We start from the raw sequence: 27,878 nt of genomic DNA, 5'->3' as shown, positions 1-27,878 counted from the left end.
CTCTCCACCATGAATAAATGCGTGGTTACTGTCAGGATATATGAGGACTAAAGTTCTGAGGCCGAGTCAGACACAGTTCTGTCATTTAAGGAAATAATAAGTGCATTTCCTGTATGATGTGAACAGCAGGTTCCTGGCAGTGACTTTCTGTGTGTGTTAGCAAGCTTTATAATTATATAATGCTAATACTGCAGTGATCAGTGACACACAAGGCAAAGACATTTATGTAAGTGAAAAGGTAAGCTTTGGAATAAAATAGGAAAACAAATGAATTGAATGATAAATCAGTCAACAGCTAACCATTGTTAACATTCTGGTCATTATTATCACAATCCTTTAATGTTGGTGTCACCTTGCATGCCCAACAATACAGCTGGCAGTGTCCATCATGACACATGTCAAGTGTAAATGACACTCTGATGGGCTTTCACAGGATTCATGTTACTGTGATTCCTATTTGTAAACATTGGTAAGTAAAGCTTGACAAGCTTTTTTTCACCAAGATGGTGCCTCTGTAAAATAATTTTAATTCTAAAAAATATTGAGGTTGTAATTCAGAAATTGTGACACGCTAATGCAGACACTGTCACAGTCTATAGTATTTTTAGTTGCTGGCTAGCCTATCCTTCTGCATTTCCATTATTAATCAAATCTTTATTCTGCACCACTTTCTTTCCCTAAAAACCTGGAGTTTAGGTTTAGATTGTAAAGGTCCAAGTAATCAGAATCAGTGAATGGGATCTTTTGCCCTGAAGGCTAAGTTTGGTGGTGGGTACAGGAGTGAGAGTGTTTCTCAAGGTATTGCGAGAATCAGATCATTACATCCGCAAGGAACTGGCCAAATATCACAGCGGGGTAAGGCCCCAAGTCACCAGCCCCATGGTTACCTCATGGGGTTGAAGGCCCCTGCACCATATTTAAAGGGCACTCAGCCAGTCTGCACTACATCTTCCATCTTTGCTGGCCACTCTTCCACCCTTCCCCACTGACCCTTTCCCAATCATTCTCCATGCAGCTTGCACTGCCACCACCTGCCAACTGGTCTCAAGCGTAGACTGGCATTTATAGATACTCAACAAAGAGGACAATGCAGCGGCAACTCACCACTAATCATGGAAGATTACCAAGTGTATGGCACATACGTGCACTGGTGAATGTGAACATTCCAAATTCTGACTGGCAGGGGACTTAATTTGGAGGTTGAATTTAATTCAGGCAAGGTGGCCTTTTTATGAGCATGCATGACACTCTAATTCATACAAAAGGTTTTTTAGACATTCTTCATCAGGAAGCTCATCAGAACTTTAAAATCCTGAGAACAGAATTCCAAAATATCATCCCTAACGGCAGGAAACTGATTTTAGGCCTCACAGGTTAAGTTCCCTTTCCCACCATGCCACTGGTGGGATTGGAAGATTCTGCACATTATCTCAAGTGCGAGTTCTTCTTCTAAAATCTTTTAGAATCGTTGAACCCCTATAGTGTAAAAGGAAGCCATTCGGCCCATCGAGCCTGCACTGACTCTCCAACAGAGTATCTCACCTAGGCCACATAGTAACCCTGCTAATTCCCCTAAACTTTACATTTTGAGACACTAAGGAGCAATTTAGCATGATCAATTCACCTGACCTGCACATCTTTGGACTGTGGGAGAAAACCAAAGCAGCTGGAGGAAACCCACATAAGCATGGGGAGAATGTGTAATCTCCACACAAACAGTGACCCAAGGCCGGAATTTAACCCTGTTCCCTGGCACTGTGGGGCAGCAATGATAACACTTAACATTCTTTACTTTGCATAATTATGTTCACTCAGTTGGTGCTCCATTGAGTTGATTGTGTAGAAGGCCAATCAAGTTGTTCAGAAAATGTTCCTCTGGCGGTTGAGTTGGAAATATATTGCCAAGTGTGAAACAAAGCCAGATAGATGAGGAAAGTCACAAACTCAATCCTCGTGTGCGCTAAAAGAACTTGTTTCCAGTTGAGTGATCGTTGGAGCTTAGAAGTTGCTTTCAGCGTATGTGGGGTAGGCGGGGGACACTCAGTCACAATCTCACTCAGACCACAATCCAAGGCTCATGCAGTAAATTTTAAGTACTAAAGTTTTTTAATCCCCTATCAGAAAAAGATGCGATTCCTCCTGTGGTTGAATAGGCTGTCAATTCTCACTGGTCGGTCTCACAAATGGAAAATAACCTGTTAGAAGAAGTTATTGATGGCAGTTGGTACACAGTCAATACTCTGAAGAACTTGGGACAAGATTGAGAGAAAATGATATATTTTTAAAAATCCTGAAAGAAGAGTACCTTTCCAAAATGATTGGATCCTTCTATGTTTACTCACATAGTTAGCTTTTCAAGTTAAAACTCAAACATAACCCAGTCCATTATAGTTGTATTTTGATTAACTTGATGTATTTGTGACCTTCCAGTGTGTAAATAATGTACTCCATCATTGAAGATTAGCTTTCTTGCTGAAAATGAATGATAAATTCTGTATTGCCTAAGTTATTTTGTATGAAGAGTTGCAACAATTTTAATCTGCATTCCTTTAGAGTACAATCATCAAAGGGGAGCAAACTTATAAAGGCAGATTCTCCTCTTTTGGATGGAGCAAAGGGGAGCAGAACTTGTGGCAGAAGAGGCCTCAAAAACAGCCCCTTAGGTCTGGGCAAAGATCAAAGGTTTATCACCAGGAATTAAGTGAATGCTAGACTTCAGTAAGAGAGGCCAGTGTCAGTGCCCACTCCCCTCACTATGGTATGTCAGGGCCATTGCCATTGTCTCCAATGGTCTATCATGCCTTGTTGAATACTAAACGGGGTGGATACTAGGAAAATCCACCAGAGGCCCATGCAGACTCGCTCCCCACTATCATTTTTATATGGCAGGTACAGAAGGAATCAGAGGTGGTTGACCCAGTTGGAGTGGGACAGATAAGGGGGAGCAGAGGTGGGGGGTGGTGGGGGTGGGGGGGGGGGGGGGGAGGCAGTGGGGGGTGGGGAGGCGGAGGGGGGGCGGGGAGTGCAGGATGCAGTGAAGGAAATCACGGTGAGTGCAGTGAGGTTACAATAGAACATACTGTCAGAATTTTCAAGCTGGTTATAGAAGAGCAGCCAACCCATGTGTCTTTGCAGACTGTGCAGCAGAATTGATTCATGACCCGGGTCCTGAAATTAGTGACTTCCCACACTTAGTCAAGGAAATCTAGTCATTGGAGGGCAGATGCTACCTCTCGGGATGAAAGGATGAATCAGAGCCTTTTTAAAAAATTCAGCTTGAGCAGATTGGCAATGGGGGTGTTTCCTCGTAAACAAGAAACTGATATATGTGCTTGAGAAAATGTGAAAAAGTCACAAATGACGATTTTCAGCCTGTTACTCATGAGTGTGCAGATGATCACACATCTCAAACCAACCAACACAGGGAAGCATTTCCCCACCAAATTGACCATAGTGATCATGGATTAATCAACAGGAGCTCCAGTTTAAAGTGGGTGAATCAATACATCTGACCCTACAATTCGAATGGAACATATTATTCCATTCAGGAAGGGGAATTACAACATCACAAAAGAGATTATTATCATGTTGTCTGTAGAATCTGTGCACAAATTGGTTGCTGTGTCGCTGACATTGTAACAATGCTTCAAAGGTACTTAATTGGCTGGAAAGAACATTAAGAGGTCTGCAGGATGTGAGAAGCATTCTGTCGAGCAAGGCTTTCTTTTCTTTTATGTGATCCAGTATCCTGTAACCTGATGGAGGGAATCTGGAAATTCTGCTCACTAAAATAATGAAACTGACAGACTCATTTCCTTTATTAATTGATTCTGCTTTGTAGCACAGAATAGTTGCTAGTCCTATTGTGTACTTGGCCTTTTACCGATGGAGAATCTGTGTTATGGAGCAGGGAGGTTACGATGGAAGATAAATACTGTTAGGCGTCGGCTAGAGTATTGTGTGCAGTCCAGGAATCCACATTTTCAGAGGGATGTGATAGCATTGGAAAGGGTGCAGAGGAGATTTACCAGGATGTCACATGGGCTGGAGGTTGTAAATTGAATGGTGTAAATTTCTGCTGGCAGAGTGGAAGCCTGGACAGGGCCACAAGATTCTGGTCTACCGGTCTGGCAGTGGACAATTATCAGTTGCAAAATAGGTCCTGATGATCTTCAGGGGGAAAGTCAACCCACGATTAATCTGCCATGAAAGTTAGGAGAACACAATTCCAACCTGAATCCCCATTGATGAGAAACTGATTTTTGGACTCCTGCCACATCTCCCTCTGGCCACTACAATTTCTATCAATGTTGGGAGGGGAATTTCTATCCAGTGTTACCACAGTAACTGCAGGATGACTGCAAACCAGGAAATGATAAAGAGGAACTTCTCAAAAAGACTGATGTTAAAGGGAAAAAGAGCCAGAATCTGAGCAAGGTACTGTTCACTGATGATAAAGAAAGGAGCAGAGTGAGAGAGTTCCCAGTTAAGGACAGATCTGCAAGGTGAAGACCTGGAGAAGTCAGCTATGAGAAATAAAGCATTTGAAATAATCCTAAAGTTGGTGACACCTTAGTACATGTAGCCTGTGGTGCAGTAGTGTTCTGTTAGCTTGGGTAGGTACCTGAGAGATTGTGTCATAGCTTGAATGCACATCCAAAGCAGAGGAATACCAAAAGGAGAGGTTAAAACCCTGGATGTAGATCTTTGGTGGAGGTATCAGAGAGAAAGCCTTGCATGGGAGAAAATTTCAAAGTGTGTCTTTGAGAGTGGTGAATGGAAACCCCCATGTGAAAGTCAGAATTCTAGTGAGACCAGCTGTCTCACCATGTCAGAAGCATCAGCGGGAATTGTTGATAAATCCACAGAAGTTGTTTTGGGTGGCATCTGTTGCTTTGTTTCAGAGTGTGGTGTGTCTGACCACATTTTACTTGTTGTACATTGACTATGTACTTGCTGCAAACATTCAAATCTAAGATATGTTTTGTAACTTGTGTAATCCTTACAAATCTGTGCACAACTGTACAGGTATCACTGAGATGAAGGAGCCGTGCATTATGGACAGTCCCTTCTTATTTAATAAATGTTTTATTCTTTTGTTAAAAGTTAATCGTCAGTCCTGTGATTCTGTTCATTGTGTCTCCAACAAAAAATGAGAGTTAGGATCTGTTGAACAGGGTTCCACTCTGGGGCCTGACAATGTAGTCATGACATCAGCTGAGATTGTAGCAATACCACTGGGTGGGATTTTTGGTCCTTCCTGCCAGCCACCAAGCAACACAAATGGCATTGACTTTAGCATGACTGGAAGATCTCCCCCACTATCTTTCAAATTAGGATGCAACTCACGGGATTAATCATGATTTCCTGTGCCTGTCATCAGGCCTTAACCAATTCTTCCCATTTTAAAATATCACTTTCCCACCAAATGACTGCTTACGTTCTGGCCATAGGTTCTTTCCAAAGTTAGTGAAGGTGCAAAAACCAGGGCACTGATCTTGAGGAGGTGATCTTGGCCAATGCATAATGTGGTATACAGCTTCTCCACTAGCAATCGCGTAGCCTCATATAAATCAATGTTGCCATGAAGCTTGGTGTTATCCTCAGTGTTTAATAAAGGGTCATTAGTATCCTTCCTTACAGAGACTAGAACCTAAATACTGGCTGCCAGATACAGTTCATTTTTAACTGATAAAAGCCCAACAATCTCCTGTTTATATTGAGATTAAGTACATAAGGTTACAATGGTTGGAGTGTATAAACTGCAGCCCTATAAAGAATAGTCTTTCTTCTGAGTAAATAGTGTGAGCAGATTAGTAGGTGATATTTATCACAGTTCTGTTGTCTATCAAGCAGAGTGATTTGTTCATTAATGCAGTATTGACATGGTCGTGGAAGAGGACTTCTCTTTCAGTGTAGGCTACAGGCCACTTTGTTTGTTGTGCATAGTCTTTCTCCAATACAAGTGCACAGAGGGAGATAAACTGAGACAAAAGCACAGAATGAAAGCTGAGATGGAAGTTCCATGTGTTCCTGCTGCTGCATTCTTTTGACATGTGAAGAAAATGACCAATCATAAAGAACTTTATATATTGCCCGGTGGCAACCAATCAATGGCTAACTGCTGCATAGCACATTGAACAACAATCAGGAACAGTCCTTCAAAGGTTCTTTGTATGTATTCTTTTATGCCCCATTGACTACGTTAATTATGGTTTTATAAGATAAAGGCATCAAGTAGTAATTAAGATATTGCTGTAATCCCCGCAGTAAAGTGAGTGCATCAATTCCCACTGGTTCCAAAATAATCCTTTGCAAAATAATAATTAATTTTGAAAAATTTGAAGTTACACTGAAAATAGGGAGATGTGGCTTCGATTTCTTCAATTTTCCCTCCACTTCTGAACATTTTGGAGTAAAAGTTAATCTTCAGCATCAGGTAGGGAAGTAAACTAGACAATGTGGATTGGGCACCCATTCTACACCCTGTCGGATAGTCCTTTCTAGGATCCTCCACAGGTAGCTTATCCATCAAAGATGGTTTTCTGCCTGTGATTCTTGCTGGAATACACCCCACAAGCACAGGCTGCTGCCCAGAATCTCTCTTTAAAGTGTGTCTTGATTGATGGGATGGGAAACATGTCAGTGAGAGGACAGCTTAAAACTGAGTTTGTTCTTGCCCTGAAATCCATATGTACACTTTACAACAATGGTAACCAAGTAGCAGTCAGGATCAGGAAATTAGGCTCCTTAACTCAGGAAAAAGCAAGTCTAATTGTAGAGCAACTAACTCTATCCCAGGTGAATTAACTCAGCATGGATTACACCTGGAACATTCAAATGTCTGTGTCTTAATACCACGTTACATTACATTAGGGATTTTGACCACTCTTATCTTTAAACCGTACAGTTGATTTTAATAAATGAGGTATGAAGGTAGGATTGTTTTGGTTACTTGAATCCTTCCCCCACCTGAAAATGTGTCATAATTTTTGCATACAAATGTGTTCAAAAATAATCAGCAATCACTTAGCATCAAATGTTCTAATTTTGAACTGTTTTTTCACAGTCAGGAGCATTTTGGCACCTTTGACATTGTAGTGTGATCAGTGTGAATGCAGGAATCCCTGATGCCCCCAATTCCGTTGCCCCTTCAATTTCCTCTTGGCGTTTACTGGTTCCTTGCACCCTTTCCAACTCCACCAGCCTCCTCTCAACATTCCCTGTTTCCTTCTCTCTGCCCCACCTCTCTTCCCAGTTTGCTCTCAATATTTCCTGGTTCCTTCCCCTGCCTCTCCAATCTCCTGTTAGCAATCTATAGTTCTTCCAGCAACCACCTCCCACCCCATCATTCCACCCCAATCTCCTATAGCCATTCCCTGCTGGTTCTCTTCCCCCAGTCTTCTCCAAGCAGACCAGTTATCCTTACTCCCCACCCAACTGATGATTCTTCTCTCCTCTCTTCCCTTCTCATCTCAGGCTGACAACTCCTACTCCCTCTCTTGCAGTCTCAGGCCTACAGTCACCTCCCTCATCCCCAGTCTCAGGTCTTCAACCCCAACCCACCCAGTCTTATTCCTACACCAACTCTCACTCCCCAGGCTTAGGCCTACACCCTTCCCAGTCTTGGACCTACCCACACCACCAGTGTTAGATCTAAACAGTTGACGCCCCTCCACCCTCTCTGCTGCAGTCTTGGGCTTACACAAGCATGCCCCCAACTATCCAGCCTCACATTCCTGCCACTGAAAATGTCAGGCCTGCATCACCTCTGTTAGAATGTAACCAATGACAACATTGGGTCTGTTGTAGTGTACCCAATGGTAGAAAGGTCAGCTGACTCTGATGTGGTGGTCAGCTGACTCAGTATAAATAAGAACCTGTTGAGAATTGAGGGGAGCTCAGAATGGCCCAGGGTGAGGCCTCAAGTATTGGAGTAATGAAGTTTCTGTAATAAACCTTTCTCTTTGATTTAATAATTGGAGTAAGTTTTGTTTTATTTTATTTCCTACAACTGAAGACTTCCTTCTGGAGGATCAACAACCTCCACATCCCCACTAGACCAAGGCATACCAACTGCCACTTAACCTTAGGCCAACGTGCTGCTGCTGCCAAACTTCTTGAGCTTACCCTCTGCCCCTCAACTACTCTTTCCATCCCATGACTTGACCAACTTGAACACCCTTCCTGCCTCCATTATTGGTCCATGCTGGCTGGAACTCTGCAGCACAGCAGGCCTTCACTATCATTCTGGTTATGGCCATGCCTTGACCTGCTCCAGTAGAGGGGGGCAGAGAGGGAAGGAGAGAGGGGGAGAAGAGAGGAAAAGAGGTGGAAGAGAGAGGGGAGGGGAAGGAAAAGCCGTGGAGAAGGCAGCAGAAGGGAAGGAGAGACGGGAAGAGAGGGCAAAAGAAGGAGACAAGGACCTGCTGCTGCACACTCATTGCTGCTATCTTTCTCCCAAACTCTGGGATCTTGAGCCCAACATCGAGCCTAGATCCTTCCCAGTCTCGGACCTAACCACCCCACCAGTGTTGGATCTAAACATTTGATGACCCCTCCCCCTCTCCCCACTTATCCCCGCTTCCCTCTCCCCCTCTCCCTCCCCCTCTCTCCCCCTCCACCTTTCCCCTTTCCCCCCTCTCCCCCTACTCTCCCTCCTTCCTCCCTTCCCCCCACCCCACAAGATAGCAAGTGCTCAAGATCTGGCAAAACTAGAAATCATGAATCACGCCAGCGAGATTACGATTTCCAATTTTTGCCGGGTGAGAAAGGCCACAGGTACCACCATTGTGGAGGGGGTGGAGATTAATTTTTTTTCTGGTTCCAAGCGTCTCCGCCTTGCCAGACTGATGGTGCAAACCTGCTCTTTTTTTGTAGTTTAAGTCACAAAATCCAGAGAGAAAACTAACTGGCCAGTGGAGCTGGAGAGTTCCATGCCAGATTTCTCATCCAAGGAGATGTCCAGGAACTCAGCGTATCCCTCTAGTAATATGTATCCCCTTTGCTGTGCAATGTTGTGAAGGGCATAGCAAACGATGGTGTGAGATACTCTGTAATGAGTACTGGAGAGACTCGCTTAACCGATCCAAACATTGGAAATGCATCTTGAAGAGGTCACTATTTACTCTATTAAGGACCGTGTGGTGGCATGTGCTACATTGTATCTCTCCTCTGATGCACTCTGTGGCTAATGAATGGGGCTCATTTACCATGTCTTCTAGGCATGATGGAACATTGGTTAGCACTGCTGCCTCACAGCATCAGGGACCCAGGTTAAATTCCAGTCTTGGGTCACTGTCAGAGCGAAGTTTGCATATTCTTCCCAAGTTTTCTCTGGGTGCTCCGGTTCCCTCCCATGCTCCAAAGATGTGCTGGTTAGGTTGATTGGCCCAGTTAAATTGACCCTTAGTGTCAGGGGGATTAGCAGGGTAAATATGCGGGGTTACTGGGATAGGGCCTTGGTGGGATTGTTGATGGTGCAGGTTCAATGGGACAAATGGCCCTCTCATCCTCGCTTCTCTCCCCTCTCATCTTCACCCCCACCCCCACCCTACCCCACCCAAGTCCTGCCACCATCTGACTCTTCCCCTCTTGTGTTCCCCCCATCCCATGACCTGTCTCTGTCTTACCCCTCCCTGCTGGTCATGCCTCCCTTGCCCATCCTTGATGCACCTTATAACACACACACCTGGCATCTCACAGCCAGGCACTTATAGATAGGCGACAGTGGTGTCTACTGACCTCCAAGTGATGATGAAGTGAAGCTTACCAAGTGTGCGCCACTTACATACAGTTGTTAAACAAACAGTTCTAATTATCCATTGGCGGTGCACTTAATTTGGATGTGGAGCATAATTCTGGCCAGTTAGCCTTTTAATGAGCATTGATAAAATACAAATGAATGCAAATATGATTCCTGACATTGCTCAGTGGGAAACTCTTTAACATGTTAACCTGTCATTAAATCAGGAGAACAAAATTCCAAACAAATTCTCCATCAGCAGAAAACTGACCTTTTCATTCAAAGCAACTGCAGTGCACTGCGCGCCCCCCTCCCCCACCCCCACCCCCACCCCCCCACCCCCTCCATCAAGATATCCACCACTGGTGGAATGGAAAATTCCACTCAATAGGCGAGATTTTCCAGCCGCACTTGCCACAGTTCTGGAATATTCCACCTGGGCTCAAAGGACCTTTGCATGGTCCTGTCCTGCCCGCTACAATTCCTGTGGCAGGTGGGACTCCACTAAGAAAGGACACTTACATTGCAACAGGCCTGACAGGTTGGGGAATCTACAACATGTGGGTATCGTCTCAGGATAAGGGTCCAATCATTTAGGACTGAGATGAGGAGAAAGTTCTTACCTCAAAGAGTTGTGAGGTTTTGGAATTCTCAACCTCAGAGACTGTAAATATGTCATCATTGAATGGTTGAGATGGACAGATACTTGGTCTCTCAGGGAAGAGGAATGGTCTGGAAACTGGAATTGAAACCAAAGATCAGTCTTAATTCTATTAAATAGTGGAGCAGGCTCAAATGGTCTTGTGCCATTCTCCTACTCCTATTTCTTATGAAGAGGTTTTGGCAGGCTAAGACCCTGAGCTGGCAAAGTGCAGTGTCTTAATACTACTTCTGCTGAATCACAGGCTTTTGCAAAATAGTTTGTGTTATTTGGATCTTGTCTTTTTGTTCAGGTTATATAATGAAAAATAGACTGCAACACCACTTAAATTCAAAGTTGATAATATGACATAGAATGTACTACGCAGAAACAGCCCAGTTGTTACAGCTGGTCTTTGTCTGTGTTTATGCCCGACATTATTTTCCTCCCACCCTCTTCATCTCAGCCTTGCAACATAATCTTCTATCGTCTTTTTCCCTGATGTATGTATCCAGCATGCCCTTCAATTCATTCTTCTGTCAAAACTGGCCCAACTTCAATCACTTGGAATCATGTGTAGTCAATCCGTAGATGCTTCCTGTGAATTCATATTGTTATACTCTGTACAAATGTTGTAAAATCATCTTCAGCATGAAAATAAAACGTCATATATGCAACTTAGTTTAGTTCCTTTCACGTGGTAAACACCAAGAGATGTCTGCAGGAACATTTGAAGGGAAGTCGACCATTCAGTCCCTTAACCTTATTCCTCCATTCAATTAAATATCTGCTCTTCATTTGAACTCTATTTTTACATTTGAGTCCATGACCCTTAATACTCTCTGCCTGTCAAAAGTTTATCTCAGCAGGAAGCATAAGATTATCAGTAATGGGGAAAATGGCCGATGGCAAAATCAGAAAGGTAGGAAGCTTTTGAAAGTGAGGAAAAAGAAAGAAAAGCAATGGATTTAAGAAGAAGTGTTTCCAGAGAGCTGAAGGCTCAATCACAGGTATTGGGACAAAGGGAAGGAGGGGGTTCACAAGAGGCAGGAGTTAGAAGGGTACAACTAAGATTCAGAGTTGGAACAGGCTGCAGAGGAAGGGTGGACTGACACCATGAGGGAGTTTGTAAATTAGAATTTGCTTCACTGAACCCCATTTGGCCACGGTAGGGAGAGGGAGCAAGTTGACATGAATAAGAATCCTCCTCCATAACTGTGTCAAAGTTAAATCAAAATAGTGGGAACTAAGTTCGCTACGACAGGACACAGATTTAAGGTGCAGGGAAGCAAGTACAGAGGAGATGTCAGGGGTAAGTTTTTCACTCAGAGGGTGGTGAGTGAATGGAATCGGCTGCCGTCGGTGGTGGTGAAGGCGAACTCGCTGGGGTCTTTTAAAAGACTTCTGGATGAGTATATGGGATCTAATGGGATTAGGGGTTATAGATAGGTCTATGGCTTAGTAGGTATAGAAGTGATCAGCGCAACTAGTTGGCCGAAGGGCCTGTTTGCGCTGTAGTGTTCTATGTTCTATGTTCTAAGTAAGGAAAATGAGTTGTATTGCAAAGGCGGAATTTAACATCCTGTTAAATAGGATCGGATGAATAGGATGTAGGGATTGAACTCAGCTCAAGGTCAAACACCACACCAATCAGTTTAGTAATCTGCTGGGAGAAAAGATGCAGTCGGGTGGCAAATGTTTGATTTCATACTGATGTTGTTAAAAAGAAGTTACACCTTATTCAAGGTTTGATGTTAGTCAGACAATATGAGCACAGTTGTGGTTATCTTTATCACTGTCAGTAAATGAACTAGGCTGGATTTCCCTGGTCTCATGGACATGGGGCTGGATCAGGGTGTGACAAGGACAGGTGAGAGACACATCAGAATGGCTGTCTGATATATTAAGGGGAATCGTAAAATCATAGAATCCCATAGAAGGAGACCATTCGAGTCTGCACTGACTTTCCAGCAGAGCATCCCATCCAGGCCCCTATTCCCGTAACCCCACATATTTACCCACTAATCCCCCGAACCTACACATCTTTGGATACCAAGGGAAAATTTACTTGGACTGTGGGTGGAAACTGGAGGAAATGGGGACATGGCAAGAATGTGCAAACTCCACACTGTTGTCCAAGGCCGGAATTGAACCCGGGTCCCTGGTGCTGTGAGGCAGCAGTGTTGACCACGGCACTACCATACTGCCCACCAATGGAGGCAGTGGTGTAGTGATATTATGGCTGGACTAGTAATCCAGAGACCTAGCGTAATGCTCGGGGGAGTTGGGTTCGAATCCCACCATGGCAGATTGTGAAGTTTGAATTCAATAAAATTCTTGGAATTGTTGTAAAAAAGCATCTGGTTCATTAATATTCTATTGTCCTTATCTGGTCTAGTCTATATGTGACTCCAGAACAACTGCAATGTGGTTAACTCTTAAATGTTCTCAGGAATGGACAATAAGTGCTGGCCCAGACAGCATGCCCACATCCCATAAAAGTGAATTTTAAAAAGATTGCATATCAAGGAATCTTTCCAAGCAGTGAGTTTCATGGTAATGGGATGGCCTGCTTGCCCCATGGAGGCTGGCACCCAGTTGGTGTGGTTTAAGGCCTCAATGAAAAACAACTTTTGGCATCAGCAGAGTTTTCCTACCAGCTGACTGGACTTTGCTGCATGCAGAGGCTGCCAGCTCACTGGAGACATCTGGACCTGTGGACACATCCAATCCTGTGGAGAGGTTTGCCCTCCAAACCTCTGTTCCAAATGGCTTTGTGCAATTCAGTACAGCCTTTCTGTGTTAGCCACTAAGGTTGCCTTCATTTGAGGCATACTCACAGTTTTCTACTTTGCTCAGCAAAGTCCTCCTCTCCTGGAACTGTCAAGGTTCCAGAGCTGCTAACTATTTAATTGGCTCAATTAAGATACTGCCTCCTGGAAAATTGCTCCACTGGTTTTGCTGCTGACAAATACATCCGTGGGACCTTATTTGGTCCCAACATTGGGGTCCTGAAGCCTGTGGGAAATCCAGTCCACAGCTTCTGCTCGACTGTTCCCTCTTTCTCTGTTGTCTTGGACATTCAAGAATAATAATTTCTTGCATTTATATAGTGCCTTTAAGGTGGGAACATTATTAGACAACAATTAGCAGTGAGGCGAAGCAGGAAACATTTGGCAGTTGGTCAAAAATTTGGTCAAACAGAAAAGTTTACTGGGCAACTTCAAGGAGGAGAAAGAGGAGAGGGTTCGGGAGAGAATTCTAGACAGCTGAATTCATAGTTGTCAAGGATGAGAAAGTTTATTTGTTTATTGGTGTCACAAGTAGGCTTACATTAACACTGCAATTAAGTCACTGTGAAAATCCCCTTGTCGCCACACTCTGACATCAATTTGGGTACACCAATGGAGAATTTAACATGGCCAATGCACCTAACCAGCATATCTTGCGGACTGTGGGAGAAATCCATGCAGACATAGGGAGAATGTGCAGACTCCACACAGACGGTGACTGAAGCCAGAATCGAACCCAGGCCCCTGGTACTGTGAGATAGTAGTGCTAACCACAGTGCCACCATGCTGCCTCAAGTCTGCGTTGCAGGGAATGCACAGTTCTCAGAGGTAAGTCAGTCTGGAATATATGCTGTTGCGTTAGAGGAGATACATGGTCTCTAATCCTCAACTCAGAGTCAAATAGGACACAACTTGTTATGTCCCAGTCTTTACACCCCCAAGTTCAAGGGGTACAACTGGGAACATATCTGCACACAACTAGCTTAGCTATCCATTATCTGTCCTTACTGTATCACATGATGTACTGTCAGCTATCAGTCTTCTCTGTCAAAAGCATTTACTCCTTCAGGATCTTCAGGAGGCCCTGTATTTCTCAATTTGCCCTCACATCTCTCTGTTCAAATGTCTATCAATTACAGCAGACCATGTTTTTAATCAGCAGTTGAGCTCCCACTCTCTCTATCAATGGTAAGCATATTAATCAGATGTACAGGATGAAGGGGGAGTATTGTGAAATAAATGATTTGAGAAAGAAAATAACCAGCAGGGAGAAAGCAAAGACTCAAAATACTTTAAAGTTGAGTGTGGATAGAAAAGTTGAAGATCAGAGAACATTTGATGATAATGGATAATTATTGAAAGGACTTCTCAAACCATGAAGAATCCCTAATTACTCCAACAAGTATGCCAAATGAGTCACTTTCCAGCAAACAAGCGTGTTTACCTCCAATAGTAATGTCAGATTTCTTAACTTTGGACATAACCTAATGAACCCCTTCCACCAGGTCACTCATCTCTGGTGTCAAACTTAGAGATTGTGTAATATTACAGGCTATATGAAGCACTTCACAAAGCTATTCTTCCTTCTTGTGGGGTGGGATATTATAAAAAATGAAATGTAACTTGAGTCCATATCCTGCAAAATAAGAACTGTTATAAATGCTCATTTCATAATATACCTGTCCATCACAATAATATCTGAAATTGTTTTGAACCCAGATTTTTCTTAGTTTACCAAGTACAAAATCATTTTATTATTCAAGCTATTGTGCTTAGTATTACATTACTATGTGTAGCAAAAAGAAGATAAAAGGAATATTAATTATGCGATAAATGACAATTAAATACCTGGGAGAACTACTTGGCAAATTGTAGTCTCTCAGTTAGATTCAATAGTCATAGTTCAATAAGAGTTTTGCGATCCATTGGTTTTATGAATTTCTGCTTTCTTGAAACCTTGCTTATTAGAATATATGGCATTTTGTCATTGAAACATAACTTCAGTGTGAGATTCACATTCAAATTCTTTTTTTGCATCACGTTTTCTTCAAATACAACTCAGAACCCACAGCATTAACAATGGGCAGAATGGTAGTCAGCACCACAGAAGAAGTTGTGTCTACAAGACTGTGATCCTGATTCAGGCCTCAAAGTGTTAACAAATGTGAGCTTATGGTTATCATTAGTGGCATAGCAGAAGTGTACATATGGTCTGTAATGTTACTCACACTCCCCAGCAAATCAGTGTCGCAAACATGTCATGTGACAGTCTTTTATCCCACAATAAAAGATGGTCTGCACCAATTAAAAGACAAGTGATGTCATCTGTACAAATACTAAGCCCTTGTCACTTCTGTTCCAGACTAATTGTAGACACGTCCATGGCAAACAAACAGATGTGTTTTCTGACAGAAAGTAAGGCAGATGTCACTTTTTATTTTTTTAATGTTATTTTAAGTATTGTCACCCTCTGCAGCTGGGTTTCATGTAGGAAACAATTACTCTCCCCAATCTGTACAGGCTCGTTACCATGTTAAATTATGACTATTTGTTGTCTTTAAATGAGGGGAAAGTGCAAAGAATTCAATTTCTGCTTGGTATTTGACATGTCAGCGTTAATACCTGTAGTCACCCATGATATCTGGGTATTGCTTTAAACCCGTTTCCTCCCCCTCCCCACCACTCCCCCACCCCACAAGATTGTTGCTTTATCCTTTACAACAACCATGTGAGTGAAATCTGTTATTTAATGAATATCTCACGAGTCCCTAATATAATATAATCTCCCTTTACAACATATTGCTTATTCTGTCTGTATACCTTACAGCAAACATTTGAGGGAGGAGAAGTTGACAAGGTTGAAGGCAAGGTCTGTTTCTGAATTTCCAGGCGATGTCAAGTCTGTGTCAACCAACGCAGAGCGGCTGCAGCATTAATTGGTGACATTTCTGTAGCAAAGCATGGAGCTGCTCACATTTAGAAAATGAAAGTGCACAGCTCTCCAAGGGATCGACATATTTTGTTGTTTCTTGTGACATGCTGTTGTCCTTAATGAAACAGAGCATTTAGTAAATTTTAGATTGTTCCATCCAGGCACCAGTAGCCTTTGGATAAATGTGCAGAGAATGCTTTCAAGTCCCGAGGCTGAAGTCTTTCAGATGACTTAAAAACAATCAGTGTCCTAAACTAAAGCTTCTTTAGATGCGGCTTATTCTTTCTCCTTTAGGATGTGCTCCCCTCCGGGGGCCAGGGCAGTGCCCAGACGTGTTGCTAACTCTCTCTTGTGTCCTTTTGTCCTGCCCCAGACTAAGAGGCTCTTTGTGTTTTCACATAACAAGGAGGCTCAAAGACTGTAAACACTGGCAGAGATGAGTTTCCCTGATAAACCACTGAAGGGTTTCTTCCCCCCCCCCCTCTTAAAAACTGAACCATTGCTGGTTAGTTAATAGCCATGCCAAAGGCCTTTCTCTCTTACCCTCAAAGCACAGCCTCTATACCTGTAGCTGTACTTGGATCAATTACTGGTGTTTTGCAGAGGGAGTAAAATAGCCGCCTCTTTTTCCAAATAAAAACTGAACGTATTTATGAGAGAGCTCAGGCCTAAGGCTTTACCATGTAGCTGCTTTGCATGTCAGCTGACAGCTTGAGTTCACCAAAGCCAACAGAAATATTAATTCCCGCACGCTCACACACAACAGAACCAAATGAGGCCTCTTCTGCTCACACATGCAATTGTCCTAGATGTGATATTATGTGTAGAATGTCTCAATCTGTCAAGTTTCACATGAGCAGAACAATCTGCTCTATGCAGTTTAACACGCATAGGAAATATTGACGGGAACATTTAAATAACTACACTATTTTATTGCTTGAATTTTAGAATCAATGACAAAGTCATCTACAAAATATGGCAATGACCAAAATCATATTATAATAAGAGCTGAGTTGTGCACTTCGTTCATCCTATTTTAATGTAAATATCACTTAGTGGAGGATGAAATGCCAGTTACTGTGTGAAGTTACTTTGGGAACAACATTCACATTTTATGCCCTTGTGATGGCATTGCAGTGATCAGAACAATTCTTCTCACCCATTGTTTCCCCCCGTTCACCCCCATTGCTTCACAGCTGTGTGTCGCTTTTCAAAAATATATTTTCCAATTTTCTCCCTTCTTTCCAGAACATTCTCAGTCGATCTCCACAGGTACCAGGAGCAATGCAGAATTATGAATTTAAATCGCATTGCTGTAAGGTGCAGTAGGCTGATGGGCCGAAGGGCCTTTTCTGCACTATATGACTCTACGGGTGGCGGAATTTTACGAGAATGATTCTAAGTGTCCAGCTAGTGTGAAAATGGGAAAGTTCCTGATTTGTATTTTGGGTGCGATTTCATGCCCAAAATGATATTTTGGGTGGCACGGTAGCACAGTGGTTAGCACTGCTGCTTCACAGCTCCAGGGACCTGAGTTCGATTCCTGGCTCGGGTCACTGCCTGTGTGGAGTTTGCACGTTCTCCTCGTGTCTGTGTGGGTTTCCTCCGGGTGCTCCGGTTTCCTCCCACATTCCAAAGATGTGCGGGTTAGGATGATTGGCCATGCTAAAAAAATTGCCCCTTAGTGTCCTGGGATGTGTAGGTTAGAGGGATTAGCGGTAAATGTGTAGGGATAGGGCCTGGGTGGGATTGTGGTCGGTGCAGACTCAATGGGCTGAAGGGCCTGTTTCTGCACTGTAGGGTTCTACGTAGGGTTCTACGTTCAATCTTATGGATTCAGATATTGAAAATATGGGCAGTGGCGGGGTTTAATTCACCAGACAGCCTGCAGATGGAGCTATTGAGCAGACCTCTGACGCTGCACATACAATATTCCAACAGTAGGGGTCTGACAGTCAGAGAGCTGTCAGGCCCCTGCTGTTGCAGGCAGCCTCCGTTTCCCCCCCCCCCCAGCAGGGGCCTGTGGCGGATTGCAAGCTCCACACCACACAGACATGTAGCTCCCGCCACTCCCTCACTGTCCAGACCAATCCCACATCCCTTCCAGCCACCGATCAGAGCTGCAGAGTGGCAGCATGGCCCCCCCATCCTTCCTCAATCTGATCACCTGCAGAACGGCAGCAGGCCCCACCCACCTCCTTCCCCCCCATCTGATCGCAGGCAGATGCACAGCAGCACCTCCCTGCCACCAGATAAGGCCGCCCGGCATGGCCCTGCCACCATAAGCCCCACTCCCCACACATCCCGACCCTGGCACTGCCCAGTGGGCATTGCCATGTGCGAGGCCAGCAGTGCCAATGTGCCAAGCTGGCAATGCCAAGCTGGTACTGCCCAAGAGGCAACCCCCTTGCCCTGGGACCTCCCTGGAGCTATTAATGGCCTCGGGTTCTACTGATGAGGGCAACACAACCCTTTCCTGCTCACGGGGAGGAGGTGTTTTCCTTGCCAGAGGGGACATCTCCCGGTCAGGCCATAAGGCAAACGAGCCCGGGTGGTTCAGCGCCATACTTGCTAATACCATGCAAAACACAATTTCAATACATTTGAATAATTAATGCAACCTCCCACCCAGTTCTGGCAAGGGGCTAACCGGGCCAGAAATCTGCCCCCCGTAAGACTAAGAGAGCCAAGAAATCGGGCATGTCCCTGATTTCTCAACTCTTGCACGATTTTACTGGCTCGCTCCACCCATCGATAAGGAGGGTGAGCCATTAAGATCCTGGCCCATGATGTATGACTGCAGTTTGGGAATTCAGACCTACTAATTAAATAAATCTGGAATAAAAAGCCAATATCGGCTACGGTGCCTGTGTAACTAAAAGATTGTCATTAAGATCGACTCGTGCACTGAATTCTTTTGTGGAATGAAAGCAACTGTTGGCATCTGATCTGACTTATATGTGATTCTATACCAAAAGCAATGTGATTGGTTCTTAAGTCTTCTCTGAATCCACTCAATTATATCAAATCCATTCAGAAAATCTATAACCCACATAAGCCTCAATGGTTCAAGAAGATGGTTCACCACAACCTCCTTCAGAGCTATTAGGAAGGGAAAATAGACACTTACCTTCTCAGCAAAACCACAATTTGTGAAAGGCTTTTTTAAAAACACTATTTGGCCACGAAACCTCCAACCCCTTATTCAAACCCTTTATGTTCTATTCCCCATTTTTACCAACTTGCCTTATATAAACATCTGTTTGTATTAATGCTATGCTCACCAACTTATCAAAATCACTTCTTCGCATAAACAAACTGCCTCTGCCTTCAAGCAACTTACATTTTCCAAATAGTTTTTAAAAATGTATTACCAGCACAAAACATTGCAATTTATTGGATTTCCCTAATATCTTCATGTTCTCACTATTTTTCCTGACACCACCTACTGCCTATGCTCCAGTAGCTGATGAATAGATACTTCTCTATGTAGAACACCAATTACAATGAATGTGGCAAGGTAAGCTTGTACTTTGCTTCAGTCTTCGCAAAGAAAGACATGAATAATGTGCCAGAAGTGCTGAGAGAAACATGTTTTAGTGAGGACTGAAGGAAATCAGCATTAGTGGAGAAATGGTTTTGGGGAAATTGATGGGATTGAAGGTGGCTAAATCTCTAGATCCTGATAATCTCCATCCCAGCGTATTAAGGAAGTGGCTGTGGAAATAATAGATCTATTGGTGGTTATTTTCCAAAAATCTTTGGACTCTAGAATAGTTCCTACAGATTGGAAGGTAGCCAATGTAAGCCCGCTATTCAAAAAGGGAGGTAGAGAGAAAACAGGGAATTATAGACCAGTGAGCCTAACATCAGTACTGGGGAAGTTGCTAAAGAGTATTATCAAGGATTTCATAACTGAGCATTTGAAAGGCAGTGCTATAATCAGACAAAGTCAGCATGGATTTACAGAAGGGAAATCATGCTTATGAAACTATTGCAATTTTTTGATGATATAATTAGCAGAGTTGACCAAGGAGAACCATTAGTTGTGGTTTACTTAGACTTTCCGAAGGCCTTTGACAACGTCTCACGTAACAGACTATGATGTACAGTTAAAGCACATGGGATTGCAGGCGATGTCTTAAGGTGGATAGAAATCTGGTTAGCAGATAGAAAGCAAAGAGTTGGAAAAAATGGGTCTTTTTCTTTTTGGCAGTCAGTGACTAGTGGTGTTCTGTGGGGATTTGTGCTAGGACCCCAACTGTTCACATAATATATTAACGATTTGGAAGAACTGAATGTATTATCTTTAAATTTGCAGACGATACAAAGTTGGGTGGGAGGGTGAGCTGTGAGGAGGATGCAGAGATGCTTCAGTGTGATTTGGGCAGGCTGAGTGTGTGGACATCTGCATGGCAGATACAATATAATGTGGATAAATGTGAGGTTATCCACTTTGGTCGCAATAATAGGGAGGCAGAGTATTAATGAATGAGTTTAAATTGAGAGAGGTGGATACTCGACAAGACCTTGGAGTTCTCATGCATCAGTCTCTAAAAGTAAGCGTGGAGTTACAGTAGGCACTTAAAGAAGGCAAATGGTATGTTGGCTTTCATAGCGAGAGGGTTTGAATATAGGATCAGGATGTTTTGCTACAATTGTATAGGTGCATGACCTCAGACTTTTGTATGTTTTTCCCAATGGAAGAAGGTAGAAGACAGTATGTCCGGGGTGCATGGGGTCCTTAATTGTGCTGGCTGCTTTGCCGAGGCAGCAATAAGTATAGACAGAGTCAATGGATGGGAGGCTGGTTTGTGACGGATTGGGCTACATTCACGACCTTTTGTAGTTTCTTGCTGTCATGGGCAGAGCAGGAGCCATACCAAGCTGTGATACAACCAGAAAGAATGCTTTCTATGGTGCATCTGTAAAAATTGGTGAGAGTTGTAGCTGACATGCCAAATTTACTTAGTCTTCTGAGGCATTGATGGGCTTTCTTAACTATAGTGTTAGCATTGGTGGGGGGGGGTGGGGACTAGGACAGGTTGTTGGTCATCTGGACACCTAAAAACTGAAGCTTTGGACCATTTCTACTTCATCCCCATTAATGTAGACAGGAGCATGTTCTCCGCTATGCTTCTTGAAGTTGATGACAATCTCCTTTATTTTGTTCACATTGAGGGAGAGATTGTCATTGCACCAGTTTTCTATCTCATTCCTGTACTCTGTCTCACCATTGTTTAAGATTTGATCCACTATGATGGTGTCAGCAAACTTGGAAATCTAGTTGGAGGGGAATTTAGCCACACAATCATAGGTGTATGGGAGGAAGGGGGTATCAGGGTATTGAATTCAATGATCAGCCATGACCAAGCTGAAAGGCAGAGCAGGCTCAAAGGACCGAATGGTTTACTCCTGCTTCTAATTTCTATGTTTCTATGTATCTAAGCTAAGTGGGGTCTTCTATTTCCAGGAGTAGTTCAGCTGCAAGTTCTAGACAAAGCAAAGTGATTCCACAACCTACAGATCAGATCAAAGCTCTGCAGTCCTGCCACTAGAGGAGGAGGCTCCACATATATCACCATCTTTAATGATGGAGGAGCATAGAACATTAGTGCAAAGGAAAAAGGCTGAAATATTTGCAATAAACTTCAGTCCGAGCGGATGATGTAACTTACCTTCCTCCTGATGTCCCCAGCTTGCCTTCAGCAAATTTCTCCACAGGTGATATCGAGAAAGGAATTAAGGTACCGGTTACTGCAAAGGCTATGGACCCTGTCAATAGTCCTGCAGACTTGTGCTAGAGAATTAGCCATGCCCAAGGCCAAGTTGTTCTAGTACAGCTACAGCACAGACTCAACCTGGTAATGTGGAAAATTGCCCAGGTATGTCCGGCCCCATCTGTCTACTCTCGATCACCAGTAAAGTAATGGAATGGATCGCTGGCAGTGGCACTAACGTAGCAATAACCTGTTCATTGATGCTCAGTTTGAGTTCCACCAGATTCAATCAGCTTCTGGCTTCATTACAGCCTTAGTCCAAAAGTGAACAAAAGAGCTCTACTCAAGAGGTGGGGTGAGAGTCACTGCCCTTGGAATCAATGCCACATTTGACCAAGTGTGGCATCAGGGAGCCCTAGCTAAACTAGAGTCAATGGAAATCGGGGGGGGAAACTCTTCACTGGTTGGATTTATTCCTCGCACAGAGGAAGATGATTGTAATTGTTGGCGGTCAGACATCTCAGCCCCAGGATGTCATTGCAGGAGTTTCTCAGGGTAGTGTCCGAGGCCCAACTAACTTCAGCTGCTTCACCAATGACCTTCTGTCAAATCTAAGGTCAGAAGTGGGGGTGACTGGACAACGTTCAGTATCATTCGCGACTCCTCAGATACCTTGAGCATAGAACATTACAGCGCTGTACAGGCCCTTCGGCCCTCGATGTTGCGCCGACCAGTGGAACCAATCTAATGACCCTCTAACCTAAACTATTCCAATATTATCCAAACACCTATCCAATGACCATTTGAACGCCCTTAAAGTTGGCGAGTCCACAACTGCTGCAGGCAGGGCATTCCACGCCCTTACTACCCTCTGAGTAAAGAACCTACCTCTGACATCCGTCCTATAATTATCACCCCTCAATTTAAAGCTATGTTCTCTCGTGTTAGCCATCACCATCCAAGGAAAAAGGCTCTCACTGTCCACCCTATCTAATCCCCTGATCATCTTGTATGCCTCAATTAGGTCACCTCTTAACGTTCTTCTCTCTAACGAAAACAACCTCAAGTCCCTCAGCCTTTCCTCATAAGACCTTCCCACCATACCAGGCAACATCCTGGTAAACCTCCTCTGCACCCTTTCCAATGCCTCCACGTCTTTCTTATAATGCGGCAACGAGAACTGTACACAATACTCCAAGTGCGGCCGCACCAGAGTTTTGTACAGTTGCAACATGATCTCACGGCTCCGAAATTCAATCCCTCTACCAATAAAAGCTAACACATCGTACGCCTTCTTAACAATCTTATCAACCTGGGTGCCAACTTTCAGGGATCTATGCACATGTACACCGAGATCTCTCTGCTTGTCGACACTACCAAGAGTCCTTCCATTAGCCCAATATTCTGTAATCCTGTTACTCCTTACAAAGTGAATCACCTCACACTTTTCCGCATTAAACTCCATTTGCCACCTCTCAGCCCAGCTCTGAAGCTTATCTATGTCCCTCTGCAAACTGTAACATCCATCCTCACTGTCTACAACTCCTCCGACTTTAGAGTCATCTGCAAATTTACTAACCCATCCTTCTACACCCTCATCTAGGTCATTTATAAAAATGACAATCAGCAGTGGCCCCAAAACAGATCCCTGCGGTACACCACTAATAACTGAACTCCAGGTTGAATATTTCCCATCAACCACCACCCTCTGTCTTCCATCAGCTCGCCAATTCCTGATCCAAACTGTTAAATCACCCTCAATCCCATGCATCCGTATTTTCTGCAGTAGCTTACCATGGAGAACCTTATCAAACGTTTTACTGAAATCCATATACACCACATCAGCTGCTTTACCCTTATCCACCTCTTTGGTCACCTTCTCAAAGAACTCGATAAGGTTTGTGAGACATGACCTACCCTTGACAAAACCGTGTTGACTATCCCTAATACTGAACCAGCTCATAGCAAATGCAGCGAGACTTGGACATTATCTAGGCTTTGGCTGACAAGTGACAAGTAACATTTGTGCCATAGAAGTGCCAGGCAATGACAATCTGCAACAAGAGAAAATCTAATCATTTCCTCTTGACATTCAATGGCATTACCATTTCTGAATCCCCATTATTGCCATCCTGGATATTATAAATGAACAATTACTAAATTGGATCAACCATTGAAATACTGTGGATAAAAGGGCGGGTGGAGGCTGGGAATTCTACACTAAATAACTCACCTCCTGATTCCCCAAAGCCACTCCACCATCTACAAGGCACAAGCCAGGAGTATGATGGAATACTGTCCACTTGCCTGGATGAGTGCCGCTCCAACACATTCAAGACATTTGATACCATACAGGACAACACCGCCTGTTTGATTGGAACTCCTTCTATCTCCTTCAACATTCACTCCCTGTAGCACCAATGCACAATGGCCACAGTGTGTACCATCAAGAAGCACCACTGCAGCACCTCATCAAGACTCCTTTGACAGTACCTCCCAAACCACAACTGCTTCCATCCTGAAGCACAATGGCAGCAGATGCATGGGAACATCACCAGTTGCATGTTCTCCTCCAAGACACACACCATCCTGATTTGGAAAAATATCACTGTTCCTGGGTCAAAATCCTTGAACTCCCTCCATAACAGCACTGCGAGTGTATCTACTCTTCATGGATTGCAGTGATTCAAGAAGGCAGCTCACCACCACCTTCTCAAAGGCAATTACAGATAAGACAATAAATGCTGACCTAGCCAGAGACACCCACAAGCTGTAAAAGAATTTTAAAAAGAGCTAAATGATTCTTAATTATTTATTTACATGTGGTGAATGTGCTGCCATTTCTGTATTATTTGTACTATTGGAGCAGGAGGGTGATGAGCTTGCAGGTGAATGGGCAGATGATGGGCTAGCCACCTGACCTATTGTACAAGCCTCCCGCTGAGAAAAGGCCTAAGTGGGTGCATAAAATCTATTCCTATGACCCAGCAATGACTTTGAGAGGAACTTGCAGGTGACAGTGTTCCCATGCACTCACTGCCTTTCATTACTGGATTATAAATAAAGAATGATGCCCTGCTGAGACTTGGGCGTGTAGAATATGACTTTGGACAGAACTAGTCTCAGCTGTGATGCTCCCATGACCAAATAGCATGTTTTAATGGCTGAGCTACTTTCTTGAGCTATGCAGCCCATGCAGTGGCATTTTAATTTTTTAAAAAATATACCTGGGTGGTCACAAGAACTTTAAACTAGCAAGTTGGGGGAAGGGAAGGGTAAAACTACAGGAGGTATAATGGTTAATGGGAAGCAAAGCAGCAGATTAGCATGTGGAAAGGTGGGTTCAATTACATGGAAAATGATGAAAAAAGTTAAAAGCAAGGAGAACTCAGGAGATGTTAGTAATGGAGTTATTAGAATTCAAAAAGGTGTAAAAACTAGCATAAGGGCACGTTATCTAAGTGCTCGTAGCATTCGAAACAAGGTAAATGAGTTAACAGCGCAAGTGATCATGAATGAATATGACTTAGTGGCCATTACAGTGACATGGTTACAGGGTGGTCACAACTGGGAGTTAAATATCCAGAGGTATCAGACTATTCAGAAGGACAGACAAAAAGGTAAGGGAGGTGATGTAGCTTGTCCATGCCGCCCTTTCTTTTTAAATCCCTAAACTAATCCCAATTGCCCGCATTTGGCCCATATCCCTCTATATCCATCATACTATCTAAATGCTTTTTAAAAATAAAATTGTACCCACCTCTATTACTAACTCTGGCAGCTTGCTCCAGACACTCACCACCCTCTGTGTGAAAAAGTTGTCCCTCTGGACACTTTTGTATCTCTCCCCCTCACCTTAAACCTATGACCTCTAGTTTTAGACTCTCCTACCTTTGGGAAAAGATATTGACTATCTACCTTGTCTATGCCCCTCATTATTTCATAGAGTTCTATAAGGTCACCCCTCAGCCTCTTACGCTCCAGAGAAAAAAGTCCCAGTCTATTCAGCCTCTCCTTATAACTCAATCCATCAAATCCCAGTAGCATCCTAGGAAATCTTTTCTGCACTCTTTCTAGTTTAATAATATCTTTTCTATAATAGGGTGACCAGAATTGCACACAGTATTCCAAGTGTGGCCTTACCAATGTCTTGTACAACTCCAACAAGACATCCCAACTCCTGTATTCAATGATCGGACCCATGAAACCAAGCATACCGAATGTCTTCTTCACCACTCTGTCCAGCTGTGACTCCACTTTCAAGAAGCTATGAACATGTACCCCTAGATCTCTTTGCTCTGTAACTCTCCCCAACACTGTACCATTAACTAAGTAAGTCCCGCCCTGGTTCATTCTACCAAAATGCATCACCTCGCATTTGTCTAAATTAAACTTCATCTGCCATTCGTCAGTCCATAGGCCCAATTGATCAAGATCCCGCTGCAATTGGAGATAATCGTCCTCATCCACCATGCCACCAATCTTGGTGTCATCTGCAAACTTATTAACCATGCCCCCTATATTCTCACTCAAATTATTAATATAAATGACAAATAACAGTGGGCCCAGCACTGATTCTTTGAGGCACACTGCTGGTCACAGGTCTCCAGTTTGTAAAACAACTCTCTACAACCACTCTCTTGCTTCTGTCAAGAAGTCAATTTTGTATCCAATTAGACACCTCACCCTGGATCCTGTGAGATTTAACTTTATGCAACAACCTACCACGCAGTACCTTGTCAAAGGCCTTGCTAAAGTCCATGTAGACAACATCAACTGTCTCTCAAAATACCTTCCAACAATTTACCCACCACAGATGTGAAGCTAACTGGCCTGTAGTTTTCAGTTTTTTCCCTGCAGCCCTTTTTAAACAAAGGCACAACATTTGCTACTCTCCAATCTTTAGGCACCTCATCAATGAAAAGCGATGATTCAAATATCTTGGCTAGGGGACCCGCAATTTCCTCCCCGCATTTTAGTAGATTGAACATCCTGAGATATACCTCATCACATCCCACAAATTTATCTACCTTGATGCGTGTAAGACTTCCAGCACCTGTGTCTCTGTAATATGTACAATCCTTAAGACATCAATATTTAACTCCCCAAGTTCCCTAACATCCATGCTTTTCTCAACAGTAAATATTGATGAGAAATATTCATTTAGGATTCCACCCATCTCTTGTGGATCTGCACATAGATTACCTTGTTGATCCTATTCTCTCCCTTGTTACTCTTTTGCCCTTTATATATTTGTAGAAGCTCTTTGGATTCTTCTTTGCCTTATCTGCCAAAACAATTTTGTGTCCCCTTTTTGCCCTCCTGATTTCTCTCTTAACTCTACTCCTACATCCCTTATACTCTTCACGAGATTCACTTGATCCCAGCCTTGTATGCACGTCATGTGTCTCTTTCTTCTTCTTGACCAGGGCCTCAATATCCCGAGTCTTCCAGGGTTCCCGACTTCTGCCAGCCTTGCCCTTCACTCTAAGAGGAATGTGTTTACCTGAACGCTGGTTAACACACTTTTGAAAGCATGCCACTTACCAGACGTCCCTTTTCCTTCCCACAGATTTCTCCAATTAACTTTTGAAAGTTCCTGCCTGATACCATCAAAATTGACCTTGCCCCAATTTAGAATATTAACTTTGGGACAGACCTATCATTCTCCATAGCTATCTTAAAACTAATACCTTGTTGAATATTTTTAAGGCAAAGATAGATAGATTTTTGAACAACAAAGGAATTCAGGGTTATGGTGAGTGGGTGGGTAAGTGGATCTGAGGCCATGAAAAGATCAGCCATGATCTTATTGAATGGCGGAGTAGGCTCGAGGGGAAAGATGGCCTACTCCTGCTCCAAGTTCTTATGTTCTTTTGGTCTTATTTTTATTAATCATTGTCTAGTCTATAATGTAGTTACTGAGGCTGCAGATAAAGTTAAACTTCAAGAAAATCTAAATAATCTCATCAAATGGGCAAAAATACAGAGAATGAAATTCAAAGTAGAGAAATTTAACAAAATGCAAATCAGCGATACTTGACGTCCA

Source organism: Carcharhinus amblyrhynchos, chromosome 5, assembly GCF_965287045.1.
Source record: "Carcharhinus amblyrhynchos chromosome 5, sCarAmb.v2.hapA, whole genome shotgun sequence".
NCBI classification, from domain to species: Eukaryota; Metazoa; Chordata; class Chondrichthyes; order Carcharhiniformes; family Carcharhinidae; genus Carcharhinus; species Carcharhinus amblyrhynchos.
This window is presented reverse-complemented; position numbering follows the sequence as displayed.